This window comes from Mustela nivalis, assembly GCF_964662115.1.
Source record: "Mustela nivalis genome assembly, chromosome: 8".
Taxonomy (NCBI): Eukaryota; Metazoa; Chordata; class Mammalia; order Carnivora; family Mustelidae; genus Mustela; species Mustela nivalis.
The window spans coordinates 134,869,369-134,890,279 of NC_139027.1; the positions used below are offsets into that span (position 1 = coordinate 134,869,369).

Sequence of the window (20,911 nt, forward strand, 5' to 3'; positions counted from 1 at the left end):
TCTGAGTTAATGAGGGCCTAGGAGTCCTTAAAAAAAAAAAAGATCGTTTAGGAGAGTTTTCTCCTTAAGACCAGTTGGATCTTACATGTTGAGATTGGGGTATTTAACACCTGGGTTCTCATTTTCTCTCATTAATCTTCCCTCCCCATTGTCAGTTAGCGCCCCCTCCTCTGGTCCATCTTGTCTTCTTGATCTCTGCACTCTACAGGAGGGATGGACTTCTTGATGTGTTTAGTTTATTGCTTAGCCACCAAATAATGAAAGCATTTACAGTATGCTTTGTTAGCTCATTCAGTGGTGTAGGGGTCAGCATACATTTTCTATAAAGGGCCAGAGAGTAAATATATTTGGCTTTGAGGGCCAGACTGTCTCTGTTGCCATGGCTTGGCTCTGCCAACATAGAGTAGGCAGAAGGTAAGTGAATGGTCGTGGCTGTGTTCCAATAAAACTTTATTTACAAGAACAGGCAGTGAGCTGGACTTGGGTGTCCGGGTGTAGTTTGTGACACCTTGGTCCTCATGGGGGGTGGGGTGGGGTAGCAGAGCTCTGGAGTAATGGAAAATGTTATTTTCTGGTGATTTCTTTTTCCATGCTCATTTTATTTATTTTTTAAAAGATTTTATTTATTTACTTGACAAAGATGACAAGTAGGCAGAGAGGCAGAGAGAAGCAGGCTTGCCGCTGAGTGGAGAGCCCAATGCAGGGCTCCATCCCAGGACCCTGAGGTCATGACCTGAGCCCAAGGCAGAAGCTTAATCCACTGAACCACCCAGGCGCCCCTTCTGTCCTCTTTTTAAATTTCCGAATGCTCTGTCTCCCTTCCTTCAGTGGTTCAGGGACTAAGGTGCTCAAAGAGCAGCTGGTGTGAGATAAGCAGGTGAATTCTATTTTGGATGATGCTGATAGTTCAAGAGAAGGGAGGCACCACCTAGATTTGACGTGTGTACATGTAGGGTTGTCGGGGTGGGAGAAAAGCACCTGCTTCTTGTGAAACAGAATAAGGTGATGTTTCTTGTAAATAAGAGCAGGTGGGTGGCTAGTTGGTTGAGGATCTGCCTTTGGCTCAGGTCATGATCTCAGGGTCCTGGGATCGAGTCCCGAATCGGGCTCTCTGCCCTTTCCTCTGCTTGCACACGTGTGTGCACTCTCTCTCTCTCTCTCTCAAAAATAAATAAATAATTTAAAAAAAAAGAAGAAAAAGCAAAGCAGATACCTGCTCGTAGCTGAGGAGTAGAGCCGGCTGCAGGCTTGCTGGGTTCCTGCCCTTTCTCTCATCCCGCACTTTCTTCTCTTCATGGTCTCTGGAAACTCCTTGAACACAGCCCATTCTCTCCCGAAGCTGTATCTTCTGAAAAAGTTAAATGATACCTAATACTACCAAGGGAATTTTCTTGTATCAAGGGCTCCCCAAATATTTTCATGATTTATTTTCTTCTGATTATAATAGCTATATTTGTTTCTTATCAAAAATTTGGCAGCTACTGGAAAAGGATCATGTTTGACAACCTACTATTTATCGAGTCTCTTTTATTCATCACTGCGGAAGTCATTATGTGTGTGTGTGTGTGTGTGTGTGTGCATTTACACATCACACACACACAATCCTAGAGACTCATGACAAATCTTTGAGGTAGCTAGTTTTAGGCAGAAAGAAGTGGAGCACCTTGCCCAAAGCATTTGTTGGAGGCAGGATTCAAACACAGTTGTCTGATTGCAAAACTCCCATCTGATTTTTTTCTGGGTACTGCACTACCTTCAGGAAGAAAGAAAAAATAATCTCTTGCAATCCCCCTTAGGGAAAACTGTGCTTACCTTTCGCCGTGTGTGTTTTTTTTCCCTCCTCCAGGGTTTTCTGGTTTTCCTTCTATTGTTTTCAAGCATAGCTGAGATCATACTGCAAATATGACTTTGTCTTCTTGTTGTTTTTCACTTTCCATTACTATTTTAGTGTCCTTGTTGGTGGGTGACCCTCCCAGGAGCTTCCCAGCTGCAGTGAGAAAGTGGCCCTTGTTTTCCGAGGGCTAGGAGAGGCAGAAGGAAGAGGCAGACCACTCCAGGTTGGTAGGTGGCGGTTTTAGGAAGGAGAGGGAACTTATGTAAGAGGCTTGTCTTGGGTGACAGCAGGACAAATGCATCCCTGCAGCCGCTGGCCAAAATCTTAAAAGTTTCTAAAGAGCCTAACTGGGCTTGGTCACATATACTGTGCATGGGTTCTCAACAGCACATCACTGTCTCAAGGTTATGACCTTGAACAGCCTCTGAGAGTAGGGACAGCATGCAGAACCCAGAGTCCAAGGACAGGGGAGGGGGTGAGGAGCCTCCAAGTGCCCGGGTTCAGCTCATGGGTCAACTGGTGGTCACGTCTTTTTGATGACCTTTCCCGACACTTTCCAAAATCTCCTTGGAAGTATCCTTTTAATGGCGTCAACTACTTCTTTATTTGGTATAGTATAGTTACTTTAACCAACTCTAGTCTGTTGAACATTTCAGTTATTGCTAGCTTTTCATTGTTTCAAATAAAGAGGTAACGGACACCTTTCAGTATGAGAGACATTTCCCCCCATAAAACGTCAAAATTCTGAGAAGTTATCAAGAAACAGAAATATTACTTTGTAAAAGGGGCGGTTAAGACATTTGCTTTGGAGGCACCCTCAAATCTTAGTTACTGAGAAAAAATAATATTTCAGTGCAAATTTAGAAAAAAATGTAATGGGGGCTCCTGGGTGGCTCTGCCTTTGGCTCAGGTCATGATCCCAGGATCCTGGGATCGACAGCGCATCGGGCTCCTTTCTCAGTGGGAAGCCTGCTTCTCCCTGTCCCTCTGCCTGCTGCTTCCTCTGATTGTGCTCTCTCTAACAAATAAATAAATAAAATCTTAAAAAAAAAAAAGAAAAAATATGAATGATTGCCCAAAGTTCAAATCCATGATGAACAAAGTATCAACATTTTAAATAAGGGCAGGGTCCATACTGCAGATTTTCCTTTTAGCCTCAGATTCTAATGTGGCCCAGGGATGGCGCTGTTCTTGATAAAGTCCTGGCTGAGGAAGCATAATTGGTGTCTGGAAGGAGGTACCTAGAACCAACTTTATTACTCTTATTAAGCCCTTTGAGAAGCTATCTGTTGGGTGTTTTCTCCTGAAAGGGTGAAGGCTGCTTGGTTTCAACCCCCAAACATGCCCTTTATAGCATCCACATGGCCAAAATGCTTATGCTGTCTGGGCCTCGCTTTCCTGATGCTCTCCATGGAGATGATGATAATCCTTCATGCCTTCCACTGGTGGGAGGACTTAGTGAGATAATAGTGGGTCCCTTCTAACAGCCAGTGCTTGGCTTGTGTTAAAGACCCAAGAAAAATCCTACCAAAATCAGATCTGGCAACCTACCCTCCCTCACAGCCAAATCTGCAGACGAGTAGATTTCTTGAGAGGAAATGAATTCTCTCCAGTTCATCCCAGACCCGTGATTGTCATAGTTTGAAAATAAAAATACCGAAACCCAGTTAAATTTGAATATCAGATAACTGAATAATTGTTTAGTGAAGTATGTCCCATGCCATATTTGAGACATATGCATACCAAAAAAAGTATTTAAAAATTATTTGAGATATATATATATTTATTTTTATTTATTTATTTGACAGAGAGAGATCACAAGCAGGCAATAAGGCAGGCAGAGAGAGGAGGAAGCAAACTCCCCACTGAGCAGAGAGCCCCATGTGGGGCTCAATCCCAGGACCCTGAGATCATGACCCAAGCTGAAGGCAGGGGCTTTAACCCACTGAGCCACCCAGGTGTCCCAAAATTATTTGAAACATTAAGACAGGATTTGTTGTTTATCTGAAATCAGATTTAGCCGGGACTCCTGTGTTTCATCAGACAACCCCTCCCTGACCCCCACAGGAGCTTCACTTGACCTCTGTGGGCATCAGCACAGACCAGGCATGACTCCGGAAGGGGAGCTCAGATTCCAAGCAGAGGTAACATTTGACAAGCTGCACGTCAGTGTGGTCACTGAAGTAGAGTTTTCGGCTGTTTAATGAACTGGCTACAAGTTTGGGGGCCTTTGCTCCCTTGGCGTGGCCATGGTGGAAGCCATACGAGGGATAAAACCATCTAAGGTCGTCTCAGTGCTGCTGGCAGAGTGCTCCAAGCGAGCGCCTGTAAGAGTGTGAGCGAAGGTAGATAGACCCAGAGCACTCTCGCTGTGGCTGGGGTGTTTCAGACAGAGAATCGGGCCTGATAAAGTGGAAACGGCAGCCATCTTGCAGGGCCAGGACGGGAAGGATGCTGGGGTTTTCCTCAGCTTGAGAGACCCTGCCAAAGAGGCAGGTGGTTTTCAATAAAGAACTGTTTATGTCTCTGTTGGACAGAAGAGAGAGGTAGATACCTGTGACAAGACTGTTCTGCACGCTGACTGAAGATTTTCTCCTCTCTTCGGATTCCAGCAAATGCAAACAGGCAAGCCTGGGCAGGAGAGGAGAGAATTAGCTCGAACAGGTGTCTCCACCTTGGCACCACTAATTCTTGGGGTTGGATATTATTTTTTTTGTCATCAAGGGGCTCTCCTGTACATCAGAGGATGTTTAGCAGTATCCTTGACCCCCATCTCCTAGATGCCAGGCAACTCCCCATCCACCCCAGCTGTATGTGTCCTGTATTGCGTAATGTCTCCTGAGAGGCAGGTTCTTTCCCAGTTGAAACCACTGTACTAGAAATATCACCGTAAGGATGAATTAGGGCATACATGCCCCCAAAGGCCAGGCAGTAACTTCACTGTGAGAGTCAAGTTTCAAGTTTTAAGGTCATGGGGGTAGAGAGGGGCACCTAAAGTTCAAGTGCAGTTATGAAGTTTGCTGGCCAAATGAACCTCTTCTGTGGGCAGAATTTGGGTTAAGAGACTCTAGTTTGTAGCTATCGAAATGGGAAGATCAGCTTCATCACTGTTTGGTTTCTGGTACTGATCATTGTGTGTCTCACCTCTGTGCGTCTCCCACTTTTTGGATTCCTCTCTCTTTCTCTATTCATCCCCACTCCCTGACCCCCACAAGTGCCCACCTGACCACGGCTTTGCAGCCCAGAGGGTAGTCCCATCTCCACCCCTGGTGACATTGAGCAATGTCTAGGGACATTTTCAGTTGCCACAAACTGGATGAGCAGAAGCCACGGACAGCCCCATATTTCCTACAACACGGACAGGACAGCCCCCCACAACAAAGAATTTAATGGTCCCAGATAGTCCCCCTCCAGAGGCTGAGAAACAAGGCTGCAGTAGGAATGAGTGTGTGCCTGCCTAAACAATTCAGGAGGATAGCCTTCCCTACACACCCCAGGCCCTTGGGGTTTGAGGGGACTCCTTCCGAATCCATAGCTGGGGAAATGTCAGCAGACAGTCTCTAAGAAGGGACATTTTCTTTTCTTTCCATTTTGTACTCATGCCCAGAAATAGCAAGACTAGCAATTCTGGGAGGATATAGGTTCTTATGTAACCTTTCCCTTCTTTCTTTGGGGGTTTGGGTGTTTTACAGAAGTTCATCTTGGTCTCAGATTCCTACCTGATCCTAATCTCTGATGAACATCCTCAGATAAAGGGATTCTCCTAACACATTGAGGGCAGACAGGAAAGAAGCTTAACAGGTCTGGTGAGAAGAGAACACTATGCAGAGAAAAATAGACCAACTCGATTTCCATACACAGCCCTAAATCATCTCCGCATCATTATCAAAACACGATCTGCACTATTTCCGTGGTTGCAAATGGGAACAGCTTTGATGACCCGTGTTTGATCAAGTTGCTGATGGACCCCTCCCCTAGACGTCTTGTGCCTTCTGTTCTCTTTGAAATATTATTTGGCTCCATTTTTTTTTTCCTCCCAGTTCTCTCTCTCTCTTTGTGCGTGCATGTGACCACAATTGTAGTTTCAGTAAATAAAACGGCTGCTTGATAACGTGGAACGGCCCAGCGCTTAACTCTGCCCTTGGAGATCCTTTACATCAAAGCAGCGATCAAAAAGTGGTGCAGATAAAATTTGTCATCAGGGATTTCCTACAAAAGAATTACAGTGGAGAAATGGCCTGATCGATACTATGGATTTTCACTGCAGGGGCTGGTGGTCCAATTGCTGGGAGACACTCACACAGATAAAAGGGCACGGCTGCCACTCCGTCACAGACTGCTGACTCAGCAAAAACTTGTCCAGTATTTATAGTGCAGAAGGATACAGAATTATCACCTTGCAGTGCCCGGCGCGTGTTCCTTCGGAGATTGCCTTCCTTTATGGGATTGCTAAATGCAGGTGAATAGAAAAATGATGGCTAACAGCTGTCAAAATGCAACAGAATGAAGTACTTAAATCTTTTTTTATCCATTAAAAGGGTAACAACCGTACATATATCATGGCACAGACATTGTAACGATATTTGGGGGCTGGTAAACGAGGGGGTAATAAACAATATATGTTCTGATCAGAACAGCAGAGGAAATAGAGCTGGGTGGGGGCTGGGGGAAAGCAGGGCTTCCCTGAAGCCTTATAATTACCTTAATGGTTGAACATTATCTAACAGGAGGAAAACAAAATTACATTTGCGTCCCAATCTTTGGGAGACCGGCTTTCCCCTTAGTTGGCATTTTGCAAGCATTGAACTATTCCCTGAAACACTTAACCAGGCTCCCTGCGTTCTGAAATTTACTGAATTTCACGTAGGCCAGGTTAATTACAGCGCGTGGAATAACAATCGCTTACTGGTAAGCTCCAGCTGGAAGGATAGGGTCCCAGTGAGAACTTTCTCTTGCGCATCTCCAACCTCAGCGCTCCCGCTGAATTTCAGCTGTGAAGGCGGAGGAGCTCACACGTACCTTCTCGCCCACCGAGTGCGGTTATTCCTGGAGGAGAAGACTGATGCGCTGGTCGTCCGGCTTCTAGTTCTTTGGCTGCACCCTACCTAAGGTAAGTAATCGCCCTGATTCCCAGTTAATGTTTCCTCAAGGAACTCCTCTGGAAAAATCTTACTAATCCATCTAAAACATCCGTACAGTGTCTGCCTTATTTTTTATTCCGTGAGAATCGACTTCCAGAAAGGTTTGAAATACCTTACGGTTCCCCTGTAGAATCCTGGCTTGTTTGAAAATATGCCACATTGTGTCTTCCCCTAAAACATTTTACTTAAATTTTCAGTGAACCATTTTTTGGTAAGCTTCAACATGAAAAGAAGAATGTTTTCCTTATTCTCAATATTTAAAAGGTCCTGCAAAGCAAATAGGGAAATGAACAAAATATATAGGATATCATCAATAACAGGGCCTCCAGACGTTAATGAATTCTCCATTTCTCAAACACCTGCGGTGCGATAGGCCTCGTGCAGGGTGTTGAAGAAATGCAGTGAATGAAAACAGGCTTTCAAGTAAGGAGCTTATGGAAAGGAGAACAGGAAAAATATTTATTGAACAAATACTTTGTGCCGAGCCCTTGGCAAATGTAATGAAATAGCCAACAGCTAGAAAATGCAAGGCAGTCTCGTCAGTGTTTTTTTTTTTTTTTTTTTTTTAAGATTTTATTTATTTACTTGACAGAGATCAGAAGCAGGCAGAGAGACAGGAGGAAGCAAGCTCCCCCCTGAGCAGAGAGCCTGATGCGGGGCTCGATCCCAGGACTCTGGGATCATGACCTGAGCCGAAGGCAGAGGCTTTAACCCACTGAGCCACCCAGGTGCCCCTCATTGGTGTTCTTTTAATTTGTGTGCTTGTCATCATAGCTCTGGGAGGTAGGGTTATTTATTAACATGTCCACTTTGCAGGTGGGGAAACTGAGTGAACAGAGAGGTTGAGTCATTGGGCAAAAGCTTAGACTTTGTACTGCAGAGCTACACAGCCTCTCCCCATCCCGAAGCTTTCTCCTTTTATCCCTGTGATGGTCCCATGAAGTTGGTGTCCCTACGGAACAAGTAGGGAAGGCTCACGAGCTCACAAGCAGCAAACATTGAACAGCTGGGATCTGAACCCAGGCACACCTGCCTTGACATTCCTCGCTGGTTTACATGTCATTTACAGAGGGCCCACGAAGCCAGCAAGGCTCTGCAGCTTCTAAGTTTAAAAAAACAAAAGTCAGGACGTACAAGCCATCACATGCAGTCCAGGGAGAAGAATTCAATTTCAGGAAGCATGCCACCGCTCGGAAGGAACATTAACAAGGCTTTTGTACCCAGATCGTCCCTGGCCAGCGTCAGGTAGGACTCCAAAATGTAGCCGGCACCTTCAGGGACTGTCCGTGGGGAAATCATCTTTGTGCCTGTTTGAACGGCCTCATACTGGCGGGAATCATCGCTGCTATCATCACAGGATTGTCGTGTGGAAGTTTACTGTCACTGGCAATAAACATAGATGAAAGGGGGGTGGTGAATAAGAAAACAAAAGGGAAAAGTAGAAGCAAAAAATGCACCAGAGTGAAAAAATATCCATAAACGAGTTGTTTTTTTTTTGTCTCTCTAGTTGCTCTGATGTGCACAAAGGAAATAGATGGGATAAAATCACAGCTCAGGAACCCAACATAAATTCCCCCTTGCTTTGACAAGTACGTAATTTTCTTCAGAGATGCTCTTCACGTCTGGAGAGTTATGAGCCAATTTCATTCCCATCTGACAAATTTACAAAGAAACATTAGAGAAAAGGGATTAGGAAAGCGAGAAATCTTTATAGACTTTTTCCTCAGGCTGTATTCCCCTTCCATCTTCTGGCTCTTCCTTGAGACCATGCATGAGCGACTCCCACGGTATGGCCCCCATCGCCCAGACGCTTAGCGGAGACACAGAATGTGCCACGTGCTTTCAATTAATGAATGGTATTTACATTATTGGGGAGTGGCAGGCAGGACTGTGGGGTGAGGAGAGAAGAGTGTTATTGACAAATATTTAGAGGAAGACTCAAAGGATCCTTCGAAGTGGGATTTGTAAAATTAGACTTTTTTGCAAGAAATCTGCAGGGTGGGGCAGTGGAGAGAAAAAAGAAGGGGGAGAAGGTGGGGGAGGCGGGGACAGAAGGCGGGAAGGAGGAAAACTGATTGGTCTAAGGGGGTTTATAATGGAGATGCACATTCCAGGATGATAATAATAAAGGATTAATAAGAGCACAGTACACATGTTTTTCTTCCTCTGGAAAGATCATAGATTCTAAGAAGAATGTGGAGTTTTTTGATCTTTTTTTAAAAAAAAAATCTCCATTGCCAAGTTCATTGTGCAGTGTTTAGAGTGACCATTCATTCGCCCGGGACCGTCCTGGTTTCTGGACTGAAATCTCACATCGTGGGAATCCTAACATCCTAGGCAAACTGGAATTGTCGGTCACCCCACGGCGGATGACTATGGCTCCCACGCAAATTACATGAGTTTTGGGCCGTTGTTAATTCTCTTAAGTCTTTGCAACCTTGGATTGTTCAATTTTTGGCTTTATTAACTAGGAAAGCTGGTGCGTCTGTGTGTGCACGCGTGCTCACACCCAGATACTTAAATACAGAGATGTATGTATTTTGATCAGTTTGAGATTCTAGTAAGAATTTTCGATTAAGGTCACCGGGAGGGCTTAGAATTTTGATGGAAAAATCATAATAGTGCTTCGAAGTTCAGGAAATGTGTTCCTTTCCTGGAGTTGAGATTAAACATAATATAATACAGATGCCGTGGGATACACGGAGCCCAGATGACAAATGTTTTATAACAGGGACTTAGGGAATGGAGAAAAGTAAGAGATACATCGCTTCCAAGGCCTTCGTTGAGAGCCGCAAAGCACTCATAATGCTGTATGTATAATTTGGCAGGAGAAAGGTGAGATATGTGTGTGTGTATTAGTATTGCGTATTTTTCACAGGGTCCATCTGGATTTACGGTGGCCTTGTTTATAACTCATTCGCCTTACAAGAGCGTGGAATGGAACCTCATTTGTGTAACTAATTTCAGATTTCTGCTCTAAATTTGCCCATTGCAGCCACTATTCAGGTTTTGTGCATTCAAAAAAAAAAAAAAATTTGGTCTTTGGCAACCCTCACTATTTTTCAAAGTCACAAGAAAATCTCCATTGTTTACCTTCATAAGAAATGGTGATTCGTATTGGAATTACATGATATTCAAAGCCTTCAGAGCAGGAATAGAGACAAGCCTTTCTTTTGCCTGAAACATCTACAAAGGTCTTGCATTTGGGGTTTACGTTGAGGATCCTAAATCCAAATGGGGAAGTGTAATTTGGATTTGATCTCTCTTGAAACTTTTACAATAAAACTCCCCCTTTGGTGTACCTGCTAAACATGAAAGATGGTGCTTCTTCTCTGAACTGTAAATGATTCTTTTTGCCCAAATGCAGAGAGAGAACAATGATAAGGAATGTTCATATATGTGTGTGCGTGTGTGTGTGCGTGTGCGTGTGTGTGTGTAAAATGTCTTGGAACACAAGAATATGAACGTCATGAGGTATCCGACCTGCCTGACCTCTGTGACACCAGCCCCACAGTCGGGGTAGCGGGGACGGTCTGTCCTAATAAAGCCGATAGAACATGCAGATGGCTTTGCACTTAATAAGCGAGCTGAAGTACAGTGTTGCTGAGAAATGAGATTGATCGTGATGAGAGAAATAAAAATTTAAAATATCCCCTGGTGGGGAAAATTTTTCTTTTTATTTCTGCATTTGAATCTTTTAAATACTGTAACTTTTGGGGGAAAGTTATTGAGACATAAAAGGAATATTTGAACGGCTTTGGAGTTTATGATAACCACAGTATAATACATTATCTTGAAAGCCTTTATAGTATGCAGTTACAAACTTCCAGGAAATCTATTAAAATGCAGCATTAATTAACATAAACTTTTTATAGTGTTACTAATATTCTGCAAACAACTAAGAGTTTAAAAGCCCTTTTTCACAGGCAGTTCTTGCAGCCTGTACACCATGAGGAGAGTGAATTATAGGGAATGCTAAAGGAAAGAAAGACGTGAATTTTCACTGATTGTCCTGAATGGGACATTTACTTCAATATCAGCCTTGAATGTGCACAAGTGGAAAGACAAAATTTGCCAGGTTGCTTAGCATTCTCTATGCTTACTCAACTGACCATAAGCAAAACACTGATGTTTCCATGCCCATTCTCCCAAATGATGATCAGTAACTTCTTTAAAATACCTTTAGACATCAAAGCAGCTCCTTGAATTCTATGCGCCCGAGTGCGGCTGTGTCTTCTTGCCCCAGGTTTGCCATGTCACTGTCTTACTGTGCTACGGACTCCATTTAGACACTCAGGGAATGTGTCAAGCCATCGCAGACACCGAAGCAGTATTTTTATTTTTTGATCTGGTTCTGGGTTGCACTGGCAGATCTCCCAAACCCGAGTCGTGACCTTTCTTCCAGGGATGTTTTTCATTTCTGTTTTGAATCCCAAAGGGGAGGAGGCATTTCAATATCTATGCCCAAAGGGCACCACTGTCTTCCTGCGGGCATGGAGTGAAGATGAACCGGCCCGGAATGATCCGGCCGTTAATTGCTTCCCCACCACCCAAGCTTTGTTGCGTCTGCTCAGACACGAATCCTGCCGGGGTCCTTCGTGTCCTCCACGCCACGGGCTGTCCTCTGTGAATACCAGCGCTGTGATTCTGGCCAGAGGCTCCTTATTTTCCTAGGTCTTCGGTGTCATCGGGATAAGACTGATGATCTTTCTATTTGAGTACCTTTTCCAAACTACACTGTCGCTTTCCTCTTTGAAAAAAAAAATTTTTTTTTTTTTCCAGGTCTCTTCCTTTGGGCTGTAGAATCCTTCAAAAGTCTCTTGCCATTCTGTCTTTGCCTCTTCCTTCCTCGCTCGATTCTAAATCCATCAGGGACCGAGATTCTACCAGACGCATCATAAAAACACGACACTGTGCATATACGTTGTTCTCCATGTGTGTTTCTGCCATGAAGTCTTTGGCTTATCTACATATTAGACATTTATTATGTGTGTCCTACGTGCCAGGTATTGTGGATGTGCTGGTGGTGATGACTGATGAGTGTCCTACTCCTGGAGCTTGTCTTCTCCTGGGCACAGCCACGCAGAGGGCAAGCAAACAAATGAATAACAGAGTGTTAAGTCCATCCAGGAAAAACACCGATGATGTAACTGAATGTGGCTGGTAGGGTGCTTGAGGCAGGGGAGGCGAGGGACATCTTCTGCAGAGGGGCCCCGTCATAGTTACAATGTGGGGAATGAGAAGCTTGTGATGCCCGGAGCTGGGACCAGTGTTCCCGGCAAATGGAGCGGCAGGTGCCGCGGTCTCGTGGGAGCTCTCTTGATAGGTTGTGGTAAGAGTGCTCAGGCCTGTGTGGCTGGAACAGGGTGAACCAGGATGTTGGGGAGGTGGGAGGTAAGCAGTGTCTATGGTAAGAACAGCTACCTTTGATCAGTGTGGGCATTTAAAATAGGATGCCTGGGTGGTTCAGTTGGTTAAGCAGCTGCCTTTAGCTCAGGTCATGATCCCAGTGTCCTGGGATCGAGTCCCACATCGGGCTCCTCGCTCAGCGGGGAGCCTGCTTCTCCCTCTGCCTTTGCCTGTGCTCACTCTCTCTGAGAGATAAATAAATAAAATCTTTAAAAAAAAAATAAAATGCATTGCCTCTATACCTTGCCGGGAGAAGATCATTATCACATTCAACAGGGCATTATGAACTAGAAGTTCAGAGAGGTAATGTGACCTGCCCAGGGTCACACAGCTCCTAGGTGTGAGAACTGGAGTTCACATGTCCATCTGTCTAATTCCAATATTTGTTAAAAAAAATATGTATTGTGTACGTAACTATGTACCTGGCACTTTGCAGGAGTTGAGGATAAAGGAGTGGACAGAATAAAATTCTTATCCCCCTGGGGCTCACTTCCAGTAGAGACAACTGGAGTAAGAACTGACTGTATAGTGTGTCAGATTGTGGGACGAGCTGTGTAGAAAGATGAACTGGGGTAAAGGCAGGAGGAGAAGCCGCAGGGCTGGCATTGCTCTGTTACATAGGATTTTTCATTTTTTTTTAAAGATTTTATTTATTTATTTATTTGTCAGAGAGAGAGAGAGAGAGTGAGCACTGGCAGACAGAGGCAGAGGGAGAAGCAGGCTCCCCGCCGAGCAAGGAGCCCGATGTGGAACTCGATCCCAGGACGCTGGGATCATGACCTGAGCCGAAGGCAGCTGCTTAACCAACTGAGCCACCCCAGGCGTCCCTGTTACATAGGATTTTCAGAAAAGGCCTCAGGGAGAAGGGAGTTCCCTGAGTCCAGAGATGAAGGACGTGAGAAGAAGCCGTTGGGCTCTCCCTGAAGAGCAGTCCAGGCAGAACCAGCAGCAAGTGGGCACATGCGTGTCCTATTGGAGGAAAAGCAAGGTTATCAGTGCGCTGGATTCCGAGCAAGAACAGGAAACCTGGTGTCCTATTATAGGAGCTTAGGCTTTTCCTCTGAGCAAGGTGGGAGTCATTAGAAAGTGCTGAAGCAGGTGCCTGGGTGGCTCAGTGGGTTAAGTGTCTGCCTTCAGCTCAGGTCATGATCCCAGGGTCCCGGGATCGACTCCCCACGTCAGGCTCTCCGCTCAGATGGAGTCGGCTTCTCCCTCGTTCTCTGCCCATCATCCCCACTCATGTCCGCTCACTCGCTCAAATAAAAAAAAAAAAAAAAAAGAATTAAAAATGAAGTGCTGAAGAAGAGGAGGGCATGATAGGAATTTGGTTTTAATATGGTTTGTCTAAAAACTGGGCAAATCGTAGACCGTTGAGGTGACGGGGCAAGCGTAGTAGATCAGGCCGGACATCACGGTGGCTGGGAGGAGGGTTGTGGCTGGGGCTATGGTGAGAAGGAGGCAGATGGGGGGTATTTTTCCAAGTAGAGCCAACAGAAGGTGCTGTTGATTGGTGTGAGACAAAGTGTGACGTGTGAGACAAAGAGAAACTAAGGCTGGCCACACCGTCTGAACAATGAGAAGGATGGAGTTAGCCTTTATTGAAAGGGACAGAAATGACTGGGGATGGGCATATTTAGTGGGAAAAAGGTAGAGGGTTTGCTCGTCATCCTATCCTTTTATTGCACTTCTTTATTTATATTGTCAAGGATACCTCCCGTTTTTGCTAAGCGGCTCAACTGATGAGTAAACATTATTTGAGCAGAGGAGTGTCCACATCTTTCCTCTTTCTTAAAAAAAGAAAAAAAGTTGGGCTTAAGACACATGGGGAAATTGGGCCCTGTGGCCAAACCCAAGAGGGTACATCCCCAAGTGATAAAATTACAAATATTAAAAATATTAAAAAATGAAAAATATTAAAAAAGGCAAATATAACCATTTCAAGGTCAGATTCTCTCCTAAATCTACTAGTTTGGGAATCTGGTACTAAAGCTTGGAAGATTTGGGCATATCAGAAGGAAGTTTTATTTTGTTTTCTGAGGAAATGTATCTGTAGTGTATCATATCTCTCCTACCCTCCTTTACCAGGTAGTTCATTGGTGGGAAAAAAAAGAATGGACAACCATTTGAAACTGGGGCAAGAACTAGCTGGAAGGAATACCTTAATTTCTTTGCCAGACATGGACCTTGAGATTTTGTCTCTTACTCTTTTCTTGGACTCGTGTCTTCATGCAGAAAACTGTGACTTCTGGAAAGCAGTCTGGGTATAACCTTCATATTGTTTAGGTTATAGTGCAGGGAGAACAAGGAAGAAATGGAGACGCATTTATGCAAACCCGAGAGTGTGTTCTGCCTATGTCTAGGGAGTGCTTGTTGGACTGTCTCCAAGACAAGACTTGAAGCCCACGCTTCTCCCTGGAGGGTAATTCCTTGATATCACCCATGGCATCCATGCCAAAGTTATGAAATCTGCCTAGCAGAGCATTCCTGAAGGCCTTGCATGGTGAGCCGGTCTCTCACGGGGACTCAAGGAGCTTCTGCTCTCTGGGTGGGACCCACCTCCAAAGGGTTGGGGGGGGGTGCGGCCAGCCAAAATAATCTCCTGCCACCATGTTTGGGAACTGAGAACAACCGGGACGTAAGTCAAAATGCATGGCCCCCAGTAAATTCAGCTTGCAGATATATTTAATTGGCTTGCATAGCAATTATAGAATTAGACATATTTACAAAATTGCCTATGTGTCAATATTTAAGAAGTGGAAAATGTGACATGAAGATTAGAATTTCTGGCTTCTGGAATTTGCACGCTTGGTCCATACAGGGCCATGTCTACCTGGCCAAGGTTGGGAGAGAAACATCTACCCATGTGATGAAGAGCGTGCTCTCTCTAGCCCATCTCTGCCCCGACCCAGCTGGCTCCACTCCGCTGTTTCACCTGCTCAGGCTCTTCTGGACACTTGAGAGAGGACCCTGACCTATATATTTATGTGCGGTCTTGGCGGTTATAACATGCATAGCTCTAAATGCCTCTGATATCATCTTTAATTTAAAGAGCAGCCTGCCCTTTAGATAATCAACTTCAGTTTTTTAAAACCAGAATTGTTAATTATCCTGGCAGCATTTTCTTTGTTTTAGACCCGATAAAGTCACTGTTAAGGGATGTGATGATTTGGTGAGTGAATCTAATAGGTACCCTTAACCCCCTGCCTTTTTCTTTCCTTCTTTCTTCTGCACTATTTTCTCTTTACTCACACCCTCCCTGCCAACCAGCCCAACATACAAGAAGAAACCCTTCAGGTGTTTAAAGGAGCTGGAAAATATTCCAGGAAATGCTGAAAGTTTGCCACGTTGTCAGAGGATAAAAGCACAGTGTTCAATCCAAAGGCTTTGTGTAGTTTTTCCCTTTTCTTCCCTCAATGCAAGTTCCAAGTTAAATTTTTGGATGCTTATCTTCTCTACATTTTAATGAGAAGCTTTTGCTAAGGATTTTTTTTTTTTTAAAACAAAGGCACAAAAGTTTAAACCCTTTGCACAAGAGCAGTGTGTATTGAAGTGACATGCTGTTTTTATATTTGGAAAAACACCAGTGCTCAAGTAATCAGCAGGAGAGGGGATATTGGATGAGTAAATATGGAATATTATGCTCACAGGCAATAATTGTGTCTATTAGATATGCAAACCACGCATCCTCCTATGGACTTTTTTTTTTTCTATCGCATCATTTCATACGGGTAAGTGTGTAAGACTGGGTCTCTAGTAAACTTTTACGAGTTAAGATCATTTTTTCTGGTGGTTTTTGCTGTAATTACCAAGATGCTTATTGTAATTTCTGATTGATCTTCAATCGGCACTGCCTCGTAACACTTTATCTTGACAATTCTCTGCCTTTAGGTTTTAGTTATGTGGTGAATGATTTATCTGTAAACCTCCAGCATACTCAGGAGTGCTATGATCAGAGAGACCTGTTTTCGAAGCGAGGAATGTTTCTAAAAGCAAATAATATTGAGGTTTTTTTCTGCAGTTAGGAAAGTTAGTCACATTGACCCTGGTGGGAGGGACCTGCCTTCACAGCCGTTCTATGTATAGTTGAATCTTAACTTTCCAGTTTATTTCACGTCTCTCTTCCCACTGGGCTGTCATTTTGCTTAGAGCAGGAATCACGCCTTTGGGTGGTTTTATTTTTCCCCTTAAAATTTTTTTTTTGAAACTGTGGTAAAATATCTATAACATAAAATTTATCATGTCGACCATTTTTAAGTATATAGTACAGTGGTGTTAAGCACATTTACATTGTACAAGCATCACCACCACCCCCCTGCAGAGTGTTTTTTTTTTTTTTTTTAAAGATTTATTTATTTGTTTGAGAGAGGGCACAAGTGGGAGGGGCAGAGGGAGAGAATTTTTTTTTTAATTTTTAAATTTAAAATCAATTAATTAACATATATTATTTGTTTCAATGGTACAAGTCTGTGATTCATTAGTCCCATATAATACCCAGGACTCATTATAACACATACCCTCCTCAATGTCCATCCCCCAGTTACCCCATCCCTCCATCCCTGTTCCCTCCAGAATCCCCAGTTTGTTTCCTATGGTTAAGAGTCTCTTATGGTTTGTCTCCCTCTCTGGTTTCATCTTGTTTCATTTTTCCTTCTCTTCCCCTGTGATCTTCTACCTTGTTTCTTAAATTCCACATATCCATGAGATCATATGATAATTGTCTTTCTCTGATTGACTTATTTCGCTAAGCATAATGCCCTGTAGTTCCATTTATGTCATTGCAAAAGGCATGATTTCATTTTTGATGGCTGCATAATATTCCATTGTATGTATGCACCACTTCTTTATCCATTCATCTGTCGATGGACACCTGGACTCTTTCCAGGTGGAAATTGCTGCTATAAACATTGGGGTGCATGTGCCCTTTCGGATTACTACATTTGTATCTTTGTTGGAAATACCCAGTAGCGCAATTGCAGGGTTGTAGGGTAGCTCCATTTTCAACGTTTTGAGGAACCTTCATACTGTTTTCCAGAGTGGCTGCACCAGCTTGCATTCCCGCCAACAGTGTAGGAGGGTTTCCCTGGGAGAGAGAGGATCTTAAGCAGATTCCCAATTGAGTGTGGAGCCTGTCATGAGGCAGGTGATATGACCCCCAAATCCCACCAAGAGTCCAGTGTGCAACCATCTGTGCCACCCAGGCGCCCCGCAGAGTGTTTTCATCTTCTCATACTGAGCCTCTGCCCCCATGAAACAGTAGTTCCCATTCCCTCATCGCCCCAGTCCCTGGCAACCACACTTCCATTCCCTGTCCTGTGCATATGACTGCTCTAGGTACCACGTAAGAGTGAATCAGAGGCTACTTGTCCTTTTGCCATTGGCTTATTTCATTTAGCATATGCCTTCTGGGGCCATCCATGGTGCAGCCTGTGTCAGAATATGCCTGTTTTTAGAACCACATATCTAGAATCTAGCTCAGTGCTTGGATCCTTATGGGTCACTGCAGACAACAATACATATTTGTTGAATGAATGCATGAAAGAAGGAAGAAATAGGTCAGCCACCCTAGATGCCTCTTGCCGGCCTCGGGACCAGACTCCAGTAGGTTCTCAACAGCTCTTCATGGTATAAAAGAGTCACCTGTCTTCCTGTCTGCTCAAGCTGATCCCAAAGAACAATTGAGATACTTTTTGGAATATGAAAAATTCACATTTTCCCTTGCACATGTTGCTTAAATCCCACATACAAAATACAACTCTGTGGCATATTTTCTTGGGCTTGTAATTTAGGTTGCTTTGTGCTTGCTGCTAATTAACCAGTTGGTGATGCCCTGTCTTTTCATCTGCCTCTGAGCTTGTGAGGAGTCACTGACAAGCCCAGCGAAACTGGGGGGCACTCCGATAATTAAGGTTTGGAGGGCTTCTTACCGACCCCTTCATGTACCAATCGCTTTCTCTGCTTCGACTGATGGGTAGCTGACATATGACAAAACAGTGGCCTTGTCTTATATACGCAGCAGCAGGACACTTTCCCACCTTTTAATGGCTGAGCGAATTTCATCCCAGGCAACTCTGACAAAATGAAAGTGTATTGTCAAAGTTGTTTGTGAAGATGACTGTGTTTAGAAAGAAGAAAAGTCTTGATACATTCGGAATTCTCTTTCTCACACGTGCACACACACACACACACACACACACACACACACCGGTCTGCACGCTTAGCCTCTAAATGCAAAATGTAAACTACGCAAAGTTTTATTTGAATGTTTAAATGGTATAAGGAGAAGTGGTTGGGTGTTCTATATTCTTCTACAATATTCACACTCGCCGTCACCTGAGCCGGGCTCTTAGCTTTAAAGAAACAAGATGGATAGAGGGGTTTTTGGCAGTTTCTCTAAAACTGGTAAGATCTTAATGTGCAGGGTCTGAAGCTATAACGTAAAATCATCACATAATTGCAGGTCTTAAGTCGGGGGCTCTCTGTGCCCCTACTGATGCTTCCTGGCATCTTTCTTCCCTTAAATCCGGTGTGGTTTGGGATCAACCCCAGCTCCGGCAGCCTTGCTGAAGACCTACTGGGTGAATCTGGGTGTAACCAAAGGTGTCTCCAACATCTTCTTCTTCTTTTAAGATTTATTTACTGGGGATTCATATACCCAGGAAAATGTGAGAAGGCCTGGTATAAATCCTCTCTCTGGTTCTCTGCCTTCACTTTACTCTTATTCAGCTCAATTCTCTGGGCCTTGGGCCTGGAGAAACAAAAACATCACAAAGTCCTTGGTGATTTTCATGAGCTATCAAGATTGAGAGTCACTGGGGCCCCTGGGTGGCTTAGTGGGATAAGCATCTGCCTTTGGCTCAGGTCATGATGCCAGGGTCCTGGGATCGAGCCCCAGCTTCTCCCTCTGCCCCTCCTCCCACTTGTGCATGCGTGTTCTCTCTCTCTCTCTCTTTCAAATAAATAAATAAAATTTAAAAAAAGATTGAGAGCCACTGACATAGGTCCCATAATTGCCATCAGCATCTAAGGGAAGGGACCTTGCATGTTCTGTTCTTGCTTAGGAAGGCCCTTGGAACACAGTGTCAGGTTATTTATTTGTTGAATGGATTGTTATGCAAAAACCAAGGCTTAGATAGTGTATTCCTCTTATATTCACATGGTCATTCATTCCTTCCACAGACATCTTTATTGGTAAATCTGGTGGCGCAGGTGACAGAGGCAGGCACCAAGACGGAGATTAGGATTTGAGGTATTTCTTTGGACTCCACATCTGCTGAGGGACGAGCAGGGGGAAGCACGTTTGGACAGAAGCAGTGGAGGAGTTGGGGTGTCAGTCTATAAAGTCCTGTTCGACCCTGTGGGAAGCTCTGGAGCACAGAATGCTCCGAGGGGCAGTACGTTCCCCCAGATGGCGGGAATTTATGGCCACGCCTTGCTTGGTCACTGCCAGTGGGCTCTCGCTCCCTCATAGGGCATGGCCTTGAGGACACAGCCTGCTGCCGGTGTAGACCTTGATGGAGCCGCTCTCTAGCTGTGTGCTGACCACATCCCTGAAGTTGGGCAGCAGATGTCTGTGGAGGGAGAGCTGGGTGGCCCTTGTCTGTGTCCAGGAGGCTGGGAGAGTCATGTTCAGTGATGTGGTCTCTACGGGGGGACTTTCCGGCTTCCAGTTCTGGACCTGCCACTCCCTGAATGAGTGACCCTGGCTGGTTCTTTGTCTTCTTTGTGTTCTTATTCATAGGATGATGTTAATTATACCCACTGAACAAGGTAGTTTGAGGATTTGGTGCAAAAGATGGATTGAAGGTCCATGGAGGCACTTAATAAAAATTACCATTCATATGATAACACTATTCCATATGCTATGTAATGAAAAGGTATACTATTAAGTAATATGGGCTATGATGAGTGCTGCGAAATGTGTAAGCTTGATGATTCACAGACCTATACTCCTGGGGCAAATAATACATTATATGTTAATAAAAATAATTAAAAAAACAAATGGAGCCTTCATTTGCTTTTATGTGGGAACACACTGGGATGATGAAATGTTAGTGAGAAAGGGTAGTTTTATCGATACCGTAGATAATTTGGTAAAAATTTTATTCTTCTGGGTTTGAGGACCATCTTTGTCTCCTCGATCACTGGACAAAATACATTTGTTTGTGGCCTGTGTGCATTTTTCTTTCCTGTCAGAGCACTGAGAGTCTCGACTCTTGCCCCCAAATGAAGTCTTTTAGGAGAAGATACAGTGATCAGATTTGTAAAATTCCCCTCCCCCACCCCCATTCTGGTGATATCTGGGGTTCCAGCCCAGCTGCGGAGGCCCCGCTTGACTTGATGATTGGGTGTCTTTTTGGATCTCAGAGGTGTTCTCGAAAACTCCCACCGACAAGCTCAGTAGTGAAGACATAATGCCAAGATTTAGCAAGGTTGGTTACATTTGTAAATGAAAAAGGTTCAAAGCTTTGTTTGAACAAATTGAAGCCATAGATCTTAGATGAGATAGAATTCTAGCAGAACTAGGAAA

General features: G+C 44.2%; 1 long non-coding RNA gene across 2 annotated transcripts in view; it reads left to right on the forward strand.

The window, feature by feature from the left end:
- The first annotated feature begins 350 nt into the window (after window positions 1-350).
- Window positions 351-20,911, forward strand: part of LOC309871692 — an 86,985-nt gene continuing 66,424 nt past the window's right edge. The window contains exons 1-4 of one of the 2 annotated variants that reach the window (XR_014315442.1): window positions 351-414; window positions 6,102-6,293; window positions 6,754-6,944; window positions 8,045-8,220. This is a non-coding gene — a long non-coding RNA (uncharacterized lncRNA). Of the gene's footprint in view, window positions 415-3,921; window positions 3,979-6,101; window positions 6,294-6,753; window positions 6,945-8,044; window positions 8,221-20,911 lie in introns of those variants that run through there. The other variant, XR_014315443.1, reaches the window with a different exon arrangement.